Genomic DNA, 7,832 nt, shown 5'->3' on the forward strand with positions numbered 1-7,832 from the left:
AAAAGAAGCTAAAAATACAAAAATTAGCCAAGTGTCGTAGTGTGCGCCTGTAACCTCAGGGTGAGAGAGGAGACTCTTCAACCCAGGAGGCAGAGGTTGCAGTGAGACGAGATCATAAGACTGCACTCCACTCTAGGCAACAGAGCAAGACTCCGTCTCAAAAGATATACTGCAGTAATTTAAAAACACTTACATTGGAAACTCAGTTTCTTCCTGTCCAGGCCTCCCTTTATGTTTTGTTGTTATATACGGAACAATGAAAAAAAATTTTTTTTTAATTTTGCCCAGGTTAGCTTCAAACACATAGCATCGCCAGCTTGTGCACCAGGACAACCAGACGGAGCCACCAAAGCTGGTGGGAAAGTGCTCTCAATTCTTCCATTTGACCTTCTGGGGAGCGATGTACCCAATCACGAGAGGCTTACCCCTGACGTCACCCAGTCCCCAGGGACAGAGAGGGCCCTGCGTTCCATGGCGCCCCTTGGCGGGAGGAAAGGGACCTGTATCTGAGAGAGAGCAGCCAGTTGGGTCCGCTGACTCGGGCCAGGTTCCCGTACCGTGTCCAACACCCATCACTCCCCCACGGAGACTCAAGTTACTTTCAATCTCCACATCCCCAGTGCTTGCGGAAGAAATCCAGCTAAGAGAGAGAAATGCGAAACGTAGGAAAGATCCACATTTCCAGGCATCCAATTATATACAAGCCTTGACTCGCCAGGCATCCAATCAGATTAATGGATCCAACGAACTGGAGCAGGTATCCAATTAGGTAGGACAGGGTTGCCAGGATGACACGAGTCTCTCTATAGGGCTCCGGGGGTCAGTGAGCTCTAGCGCTGAGCGCCCCCTGGCGCTTGGCAAGGCTGGCCGTCTAGTCCAGCAAGCGCGCGCTGGTCGAAGGCAGCCAATAAGGCAGGGACAAGCCTCCGCGACGTCACTAGTCGCCAGCCGGCCGCCGCAGCGTGCGAGCTCGCGCGTTAGTTCGCGTGAGCTCCCGCCAGCCCGCGGGCCGGCCGCGCGCACCTGTTCCAGACTGACGGTTAGGACGCATGCTCTGATGCTTCCGACTGTCTTTTTTTTTAATTCTGAAGGGAGATAAAGGGCGGGAAAGGGCGTCAGGCGAGGCGAGGCGAGGCGAGAGGCTCGAGGTTCTAAGGAGATGGTCAGACTGACTGATGGACCTCAGGGTGGCCCCTCTGCCCCAGGACAGGCCTAGAAGAGGATGTGACCCCCTAGAAAACATCCAGAGACTGAGTGGAGGAAACAGCTCCCAGGGGCAGAGCCCCCAGCAGACGCAAACCCAGAGGAGCAGAGGACGATTCGGAGAAGGAAGGAAAGACGCTGGGAAGGAGCCAGGGATGACAGGAAGAGAAGGAGACGGGGAAGGGCCCTGAGGCGAGGGAGGCAGGGCCTCCGACCAGGAGCGACGAGAGAGGATGTGACAGAGACGCAGGGGACAGAAAAAGACTCCACGGTCATAGGTGGAGTGCCCGACGGCACAGGGGACTGAGGCAGGGGATGGGGATGGCGACAGGATTGGGAGAAGACAGCAGCGAGGACAGTGCAGAAGTGGGATCAACAGCGACGAAGAGGATACAGTCCGAGGCAAAGGGAAGAGGACCGGAGAGAGAAGACAGTGAATCGGGGGGAGCAAACTGGAGACGGGACAGTGACAAAGACCCCACGGGCCAGGAGAGAGGTCAAGAGGTCTAAGAAAGACGGGAAAGAGGACCAGGCTCGGTGGCTCACGACTGTAATCCCAACACTTTGGGAAGTCAAGGCGGGAGGATCACTTGAAGCCAGAAGTTCAAGACCATCCTGGCCAACACGGTGAAACCCCATCTCTACTAAAAATACAAAAATTAGGCGGGCCTGGTGGCGGGCGCCTGTAGTCCCTGCTACTGGAGAGTTCCAGCTACTCTAGAGGCTGAGGCAGGAGAATCGCTTGAATCCGGAAGGCAAAGGTTGCAATTTACCGAGATTGTGTCAGTGCACTCCAGCCTGGGCGACAGGGTGAGACTGCGTCAAAAAAAAAAATACAAAACAACAACAAAAACAAAAAACGAAAGAAAGAGTAAGGGAGAGAGAGAGAGAAGAAAAAGGGGGGGAAGGGGAAGGAGAAGGGGAAGGAGAAGTGGAAGGAGAAGGGAAGAAGAGAAAGGAGGAAGATGGGAGAGAGACCAAGAGGATGGTAATAGAAACAGGGAGTACTGTGACAGAAGGGACAGAGACTAAGGGACAGTGATAGGGGAGAAAGAGACAAGGGGATGTGGCTGACACAGAGAAGGGGACAGCCACAGAGACAGAGAAGGCAGAGACTCAGAGGCTATAAAGATATAGTGGGCAGTGATAGAGAGATGGCAGAGATAACAGAAGTGATACAGGGACAAGTGACAAAAATGGAGCTGGTGCCAGAGACAAAGTTGGAGGCAACAGCGAGTGAGGCAAAGAGAACAAATTCAGATGGATGGGGCAGAGATAACGGTGTAAATATCAGAGATTCAGGAAGCAATACTAGATTAGGAGTGCACAGAGGGGACAGAGAGCTGGTGGCAAATAGCAAAGACAGGCCGGGCACAGTGGCTCATACCTGTAATCCCAGCACTTTGGGAGGCGGAGGTGGGCAGATCCCTTGAGGTCAGGAGTTCAAGACCAGCCCGGCCAACGTGGCAAAACCCTGTCTCTACAAAAAAAAATATAAAAGTTAGCTGGGCATGGTGTTGTGCACCTGTGATCTAAGCTATTTGGGAGGCCGAGGCAGGAGGATCACTTGAGCCAGGGAGGTCAAGGCTGCAGTGAGCTACGTTGATGCCACTACCCTCCAACCTGGGCAACAAAAGGAGACCGTGTCCCTACAAAAAATGTTGAAAATTAGCCAGGCGTGGTGATAGTGGCACACATCTGTGGTCCTAGCTACCTGGGAGGCTAAGGTGGGAGGATCACTAGAGCCTGAGAGTTGGAGGCTGCAGTGAGTGGTGTTCGCGCCACTGCACTCCAGCCTCGTCTGGGCAGCAGAGTGAGATTCTGTCTTAAAAAGAAAGAAAAGAAAAGAAAATATCAAAGAGAGAAGTGGAACAGAAGTTGAGGGGACAGAGACGGAGATAGAAGGTAGAAGTCAGAGAAAGAGGCTCTGAGAGAAATAGAGGAGATAAAAGCTGAGCAAGGGACAGAGATGGAGGATTCAGAGTAGGAGGAGACAGAGCCAGAGGGAAGGGCAACAGAATGCACAGACTCTGAGTGGAGGGCAGTTGTGGTGACGCTACCAGGATGAGCATAACAGAGTCCATTCAATGAGACAGAGAGAGGCGAAGATATAAAGGCAGAGAGCGTCATGTAAGACAGAAGGGATGGTAACATAAACAGGGGGTGATAGAGAAAGAAAAGGCATGAGGCAAGACGGGGGGGTAGATGGAAGATGGCTTGTCAGACATCCTGCAGCTAGAGATTAGGGATGCGGGCAGAGTCAGAAACCGTTAGAATTGTATCTTACAGGGGAGGAGAGTGACGGGAAGAACATGATCAAGACCCACCAGAGAAAGATAAGGACATAGAGACTGAGTCACAGAGATGAATAGAGAGAAAGGGCAAAGAAAGGAAATGAGAGGGTCACAGCTGTCTGAGACTTGATAAGGGGTGAGGACAACAGACAAAAGCAAAGATAGGCGAACTGAGCAAAGATCCAGAGAGAGTGACAGGAACCCACAAACCCGTGGGTAGCTGAGACCTGCCACTCAGCTCAGTACCTAAACCTGGGAAGTACTGAAAGCCAAGAATGCTTGAGGTTCTTTCTGCCAGTTTGGTTAAGTTGTGAGCTTGATTTGGAATTGTGATTTGAAAGATCTCGACACTGGTTCTAGATTTGTGAACATCTAGAACTGAATCCCCCAGTCCTCTTTCTTTGGCCCACAGTAGCCATGGCACAAAGCAGTAAGCAAAATCATTCTTTTTTCATTCATTCATTCAACAACTATTGAGTATTCACTATGTGCCAGGCATTATTCTGGGTGCCAGGGAGACGACAGCAGCAAACAAAGTACACGCACCCACGCAGCTTTCAGCCTAATTGGTGGACAAATAAATATATAATGTCAAGTAGTGTTAAATGCTAAGAAGAGAAATTAAGCAAAGATGAGAGGACAGAGTAATTGAGGTTGCTGATAATGGCAGGCTAGGTTATTCAGACCAACATTCCCACTAAAAGCAACTAAAAATGCTGGATGCATTTTTTTAAATCTTGAAAGCATTGCCCTGGCACAGTGGCCTGTGCTTGTAGTCCCAGCTACCTAGGAGGCTGAGGCAGGAGGACCCCTCGAGGCCAGGAGTTCGAGGCTGTAGTGCACAATGAATATGCTCATGAATAGCCACTGCATTCCAGCATGGGTAATATAGCAAGACCCTGTCTCTAGAAGAATTTCTGTAACTTAAAAAAAAACCACTGAAGGCTCACAGGATTTATCAGGCTGTAACTGATGGAAGATTGGGAACTCAGAGAAGTAATCAGAGTACTTCTACCCTAAGGGAATTTTATAACCCTGGCAAATTTAAACTTTTATTTGGATGGCTTCTTAGATGGAAGGAATACAAAAAAAAGCTAGGACCCACCAAGGTGGGGAGTCCACATTGAGCTGAGAAAGCAATGGCTATGCCCTCAGGGTAAGGGGGAACTAGAAGTAAATTGGCCCTGGTTTGTTACTTGGCAGCCTATTCCATGGGTGGTCCAAAAGACCTCAAGTTATGGACTTAAAGTCCCCAACTGGAAGTATTTTTTAACTCTTGACAACACACAGATAATTCTCTCTGGTGAAAATAATCTTCATTAAAGGCCTCAAATTATTCCTGTAAACATATTTTTTTTCCCAAGGAACGTGAGCAGCACACAGGTATAACCAAGAACACAAAGTACCAGGGGCAAGAACTAGCAGAAATAAGAGACACTGTAAACAGACCCACTAATCCTTGTGATTTTAGAACTATCAGAGGGAATAAAACAGTGTGGTTTGTTCATATAAAATATAAGATTGCCATTGTTTTGCAATGGCAAGGGACCAAGAAACTATAAAAAATTATCTAGGTGCTTTGAAAATGACAAAAACTCTAAAAGAAGTTTAAAACTAAAAGCAACAGCTGTGTAGAGACATAGTAAATTGGAACATAGATCAATAGAAGTTATCCACGATTCGCCATAAGAGACAAAGCAGGAAACATGTAAAAGAGGTTAAGTGGCATGGAGTATAGAGTGTGAGAGTCTTATCTATATTTATTCTGAGTCCCAAAAGAGGGGAGAAAGAGCATATGGCAGAAAGAATATTTAAGAAAATAATGGCAGATTTTTCAAATTTTCCAAAATTGAGGAGAGAATCTAATTCAAAGATTCAAGAAGCCTAATGAATCGTAAGTAAAAAGAAATCTACACTTAGAAACATCATTGTATTAATATGTGTGGAGTCCTGACAAAATAAGTAAGCAAAAAGGAAGGGGTCCCAGGTTGGGGAAAACAATTGTTCTGAGAGATGGCTAATCACAGACAACAGGCTGGCACAACATTCTGTTCCCAAATACCTCACTCCGCATGTAACCTCAGCAGCATAAACTCATCCCTCTAGCCCCTGCCTCTTTGCAAACAGCCGCTTCTCGGCTGTGCAGCCCATTGCAACCTTGCAACGTATCTTCATACTTTCTCTAATAAATCTGTTTTTCTTTACCTATGACTGTCTCGGTAAATTCCTTTAATGCCCGCGACGCCAGCCCCAGCAGTCGCACCCGCGACAGTATGTTTGCAGAACACTAAAGGCAAAGAGACCTCATCAGCAGCTAGAGAGAAAAGACAGATGTCCTTTAAAAGATCCATAGTTGGAGGGCCAGGTGTGGTGCCTCACATCTGTTATCCCAGCACTGTGGGAAGCCTCTGTGGCAGGAGGATTGCTTGAGGCCAGGAGTCTGAGACCAGCCTAGGCAACATAGCAAGACTGTCTCTACAAAAAAAATTTTTAAAAACTTAGCCAGGCATGGTGGCACAGCCTGTAGTCCCAGCTACTCACTTAGGAGGCTGAGGCAGGAGAATCATCTGAGCCCGAGAGGTCGCGGCTGCAGTGAGCCAAGGCTAGACTGCACCACTGCACCCTAGCCTTGGCAATAGAGTGAGACCTTCTCTTAAAAAAGAAATTCACTGCAAGTGGTTATACAACCCCCTACTGCTAAATTGGACTGGCTTTTTAAAAAATAAATAATTTGTATAACAACTGACATTGTTACAACAGTAACAATGGAATCTAGAATAAGATCAATGTGCTGATAGAAAATAACTGTCAATTTAATATCCAGTAAAATATGTGTATATATATACAGTATATATATTACATATATTATATATAATATATTATACATTATATATAATATATTATATATTATATTATATAATATATAATATATTATATTATATATATATTATATATATATATATATAGAGAGAGAGAGAGAGATGGAGTCTCACTCTGTCACCCAGGCTGGAGTGCAATAGCATGATTCCAGCTGACTGCAACCTCTGCCTCCCAGGTTCAAGCAATTCTCCTGCCTCAGCCTCCTGAGTAGCTGGGACCACAGGCACGCACCACCACACCCGGCTAATTTTTGTATTTTTAGTAGAGACAGGGTTTCACCATGTTGGCCAGGCTCGTCTTGAACTCCTGAGCTCAAGCGATGCACTAGCTTTGGCCTCCCAAAGTCCTAGAATTACAGGCATGAGTCACCACGCCCAGCCAGTGAAAATATATTTCAAGAATGATGTCAACATGTTCCAGTTGTTCTATACATACGTACATATGTGTGCATGCTGTTTGAGAGCATTTTACCCACAGTAGAATTTGTTTTAAAATTGGAGTCAGTCCTCTCAAACCCTGCCATTGCTTTATCAACTAAGTTTATGTAATATTCTAAATCTTTTGTTTGTCATTTCAGCAATGTTCACAGCATCTTTACCAGGAGTAAACTCCATCTCAAGAAACCACTTTCTTGGCTGGCACGGTGGCTCATGTCTGTAACCCCAGCACTTTGGGAGACCGAGGCGGGCAGATCATGAGGTCAGGAGTTCGAGACCTGCCTGACCAACATGGTGAAACCCCTTCTCTACTAAAAATACAAAAATTAGCAGGGTGGTGTGTGCCTGTAATCCCAGCTAGTGAGGAGGCTGAGGCAAGAGAATCGCTTGAACCTGGGAGGCAGAAGTTGCAGTGAGCCAAGATCACACCACTGCACTCCAGCCTGGGTGACAGAGCAAGACTCCATCTCAGAGAAAAAAAAAAAAGAAACCACTTTCTTTCCTCGTCCATAAGGAGCAACTCCTCATGTGTTCAAATTTTATTATGAGATTGCCACAATTCAGTCAATTCAGTAGTTGAATCTTCAGGCTCTACTTCAAATTCCAGTTCCCTTGCTATTTCCACCACATCTGCTGTGACTTCTTCCACTGAGGTCTTGAACTTCTCTCAAAGTCATCATGACAGCTGGAATCGACTTCTTCCAAACTCCTGTTAATGTTAATTTTGGACCTCCTCCCATGAATCACAGATGTTCTTAATGGCATCCAGAATGGTGAATCCTTTCCAGAAGGTTTCCAATGGACTTTGACCAGATCCATCAGAGGAATCACTATCTATGGCAGCCATGCACTTTTGAAGTGTATTTCTGAAATAATAAAACCTGAAAATTAAAATTACTTCTTGATCCATGGGCTATAAAATGGATGTTGTGTTAGCAGGCATGAAAATTACACTAATTTTCTTTTCTTTTTTTTTTTGAGATGGAGTCTCACCCTGTCACCCAGGCTGGAGTGCAAT

General features: G+C 46.5%; 1 long non-coding RNA gene across 1 annotated transcript; it reads right to left on the minus strand.

Annotated features, from left to right (window-relative positions):
* Positions 1-260: 260 nt before the first annotated feature.
* Positions 261-2,182, minus strand: LOC129459355 (uncharacterized). Its single transcript, XR_008649966.2, has 2 exons — positions 600-2,182; positions 261-506 (listed from the first exon to the last, which is right to left on the minus strand). It is a non-coding gene; the product is annotated as an uncharacterized lncRNA (long non-coding RNA).
* Between the last annotated feature and the right edge of the window lie 5,650 nt (positions 2,183-7,832).

Source organism: Symphalangus syndactylus, chromosome 13, assembly GCF_028878055.3.
Source record: "Symphalangus syndactylus isolate Jambi chromosome 13, NHGRI_mSymSyn1-v2.1_pri, whole genome shotgun sequence".
NCBI classification, from domain to species: domain Eukaryota; kingdom Metazoa; phylum Chordata; class Mammalia; order Primates; family Hylobatidae; genus Symphalangus; species Symphalangus syndactylus.